Source organism: Mauremys reevesii, linkage group 2 (assembly GCF_016161935.1).
Source record: "Mauremys reevesii isolate NIE-2019 linkage group 2, ASM1616193v1, whole genome shotgun sequence".
Lineage (NCBI taxonomy): Eukaryota > Metazoa > Chordata > Testudines > Geoemydidae > Mauremys > Mauremys reevesii.
The window spans coordinates 129852886-129856810 of record NC_052624.1 but is presented as its reverse complement, the minus strand read 5'-3'; positions in this window follow the sequence as shown (position 1 = coordinate 129856810).

The following is a 3925-nucleotide window of genomic DNA, read 5'->3' as shown; positions in this document are numbered from 1 at the left end:
TTCAGCTACAGTATTTGGAAATTTTCCTCACTAAAAGACTACGCCTTTTTATTCTCCCCATCTGACACTTTTTTTTAGTGGGATTGTCAGGGTATATTTTTATTTAGTCTACTTGAGGTGTTAGGTTTCTATCCTCGGTTTGCTTTAGGCTCAGCTGGGAGGTCATTGATAGGTCTTAGCGCTCAGGATGCCATGAGAGATAAGGATTCCACTGATCATCCACTTAGGCTGTGATCTCCTTTTGTCAGCTGGTGGTCAAGTCATCTCAGCATCAGTTTTGTCTGTCATGTCTGCTCAAGTACTTGCTTTATAGATGTGGTTGACCATCCTCTTGGGTGTGTCATCACGTAAGTGCTTCTTGGGTCCCCATTCCAGGACATCTTTGTGCAAAATCCTCCTGTGTCTTTACAAGTACTTGGATTAAATTGTCAAAGAGACTCTATAAAGTAAGTTTTTAATAGCTATCTTTCACAGAACTAATTGATTTCCAGCCTTTCCTAGTAGGTATAAATCTATAGGAAAGCCTTCAAACGTCTCCTCTTTTGATAAGTCTTGGTGTCTATAAATCATAGAGAGATGGGTTGTTATCAATTCAGTATGTTAGCTTCTTTTTCAGATTTCTGAAATTTCAGGTATAACTCTTGCCTCTTCTTCTAACTTGCCTCTTCTTTCTCTTAGATGGTCTTGATGCTAGTATTGCTGATTTCTGTCTTCCTTACCTCCTGCTCCTTTGTGTCCAGAATGTGTTTCTAACAGCTTTCAGCAAAAAGAATGAGGAGTATTTGTGGCACGTTAGAGACTAACAAATTTATTTCGGCATAAACTTTCATGGGCTAAAACCCACTTCACCAGATGCATGGAGTGGAAAATACAGTAGGAAGATATAGATAGATAGATAGATAGATAGATAGATAGATAGATAGATAGATAGATAGATATACACACACATACAGAGAACATGAAAAGATGGGGGTTGCAATACCAACTCTAATGAGACAAATCAATTAAGGTGGGTTATTATCAGTAGGAGAAAAACTTTTGTAGTGATAATCAATAGATATGTGGACAGAGTTGGCAATGGGCTTGTGCTACATTGATGACATCATCATTGGGACCCATGGAAAAGAAGCCCTTGAGGAATTCCACCAGGATTTCAACAATTTCCAACCCACCATCAATCTCAGCCTGGACCAATCCACACAAGAGATCCACTTCCTGGACACTACAGTGCTAATAAGCGGTGGTCATATAAACACCACCCTATACTGGAAACTTACTGACCGCTATACTTACCTACATGCCTCCAGCTTTCATCCAGACCACATCACATGATCCATTGTCTACAGTCAAGCTCTAAGATACAACTGCATTTGCTCCAATCCCTCAGATAGACACTAAAACCTACAAGATCGCTATCAAGCATTCTTAAAACTACAATACCCACCTGATGAAGTGACGAAACAGATTGACAGAGCCAGAAGAGTACCCAGAAGTCACCTACTACAGGACAGGCCCAACAAAGAAAGTAACAGAATGTCACAAGCCGTCACTTTCAGCCCCCAACTAAAACCTCTCCAGTGCATCATCAAGGATCTACAACCTATCCTGAAGGATGATCCCTCACTCTCACAGACCTTGGGAGACAGGCCAGTCCTTGCTTACAGACAGCCCCCCAATCTGAAGGAAATACTCACCAGCAACCACACAACACACAACAAAAACACTAACCCAGGATCCTATCCTTGCAACAAAGCCCGTTGCCAACTCTGTCCACATATCTATTCAGGGGACACCATCATAGGACCTAATCACATCAGCCACACCATCAGGGGCTTGTTCACCTGCACATCTACCAATGTGATATGTGCCATCATGTGCCAGCAATGCCCTCTGCCATGTACATTGGCCAAACCGGACAGTCTCTACACAAAAGAATAAATGGACACAAATCAGACGTCAAGAATTGTAACATTCTAAAACCAGTCAGAGAACATTTCAACCTCCTGGACACTCAATTACAGACCTAAAAGTCACAATTCTTCAACAAAAAAACTTTAAAAACAAACTCCAGTGAGAAACTGCAGAACTGGAATTAATTTGCAAACTGGACACCATTAAATTAGGCTTGAATAAAGACTGGGAGTGGATGGGTCATTATACAAACTAAAAACTATTTCCCCATGCTAATTTTCCCCCTAATTTTTCCCCCTACTCACACCTTCTTGTTAACTGTTTGAAATGGGCCATCCTGATTATCACTACAAAAGGTTTTTTTTTCTCCTGCTGATAATAGCCCACCTTAATTGATTTGTCTCGTTAGCGCTGGTATGGCAACCCCCATCTTTTCATGTTCTCTGTATTTATATCTTCCTATTGTATTTTCCACTCCATGCATCTGATGAAGTGGATTTTAGCCCATGAAAGCTTATGCCCAAATAAATTTGTTAGGGTCTAAAGTGCCACAAGTACTTCTTGTTCAGACTAACATGGCTACCACTCTGAAACCTAACAGCTTTCAATTACCTGATTCTCCTTGTCTCATTTCAATGTTTCTCAGGATTCTTTTCATCAATAAATTTCTTCAAAGGTCTCTAATACCCTTTTTGAGATTTTCCATTCTCTGATGAGGGGTATTGCTCTATGACTTATCCAATTAGTGTGGCTTACAGTAGTTTAGAACCGGAAAGTTAAAAGGAATTAAAAGATGGGTTGAATTACATCAGTTCATAGGCTCACAAATATGCTCCTTGGTATCTTTTTGCGAGTAACCAGTCCAGCCTTAAGGAATATCTCAAATCTCAATATTGCTAAATTTAACTCCCAATACAAGAGAATTTGAGTCATGTACAAAATTACATGGAGCTATTATAGAAAAGCCTAAAAACATTTATTTTTTTTAAATCCCAGAATATCAAATCATTTAATAAAAATTAACTAGTTTTCTCTCTCAATATTCCTGAGAGGTGGGTAAATATGAATGCACCCATGCTAAATATAGTTAAACTAAAGGGGTTAAATTAGAAAGCATGTTCTGACTGGATAGCCTCAGGCATACAACTCATCCTGCTGGGAGGAATGCACCGCTAGGTGCATCTTACTCTGAAAAGAAGAAACATGCACCCCCCTTTGGTAATATATACTGCAATCAGCAACCTATATACTACCCAGTTGGAACTCTGGCCACAACTTCTAAGTGGTAATCCACAATCCCTTATAGAAGGTGATGAAGAAACAGCTGGCATGCAAATGGTTCTCTGGCAGACTTGAGCTATCTTGTCCTATCCTAAGCACTCAGTAGAGATCCTGCTGTGTTTGTGCAGTGTGGAAAGAGGATTTCTTCATCATATTTTCCCCACTACCCAATATAAGACTGGAGTGGGCCTAAATGACTTGACTAGAACCACATAATGGAACTGTGTGAGTCAGGAATAAAATTCGGAAGCTCTGATTCCCAGTCTCCTCCGTAACAACCAGATACTCTGTCACTATGAGACTAGGACAGCCAAGAGTGACTTTGGACTTTTTCCTCCCTTTTATCAGGGAATGCACTCAGATCATTTGCGTTTGTTGACTTTGAAACTAGCCAATGACTCTTTCTCACCAGGTTCCATTTCTAACTGATCCTATAAAAATGTGCACTGTGCATTCTAAGGCATCACAATGAGAACTTCTGATACAAGAGCAGAAAAATTAAATGCAAAACATTTACCAAAACACTGAAGTTAAAATCTTTAACAAATTTTCAAAAACCTAATTTCTGTCTCAGAGGAGGAAGCGTTAAGTCACTTCAACCAAATCCCAGAAGTGGAAACTTTAAAAAAAAAATCTACATGATTGGCGGAACTCTCCTTCTTCCACTCTGACCTACCCCACATTTTGTTCTGATGGGAAAATAAAACATCAGTAAAAACTAATTAGAAATGCT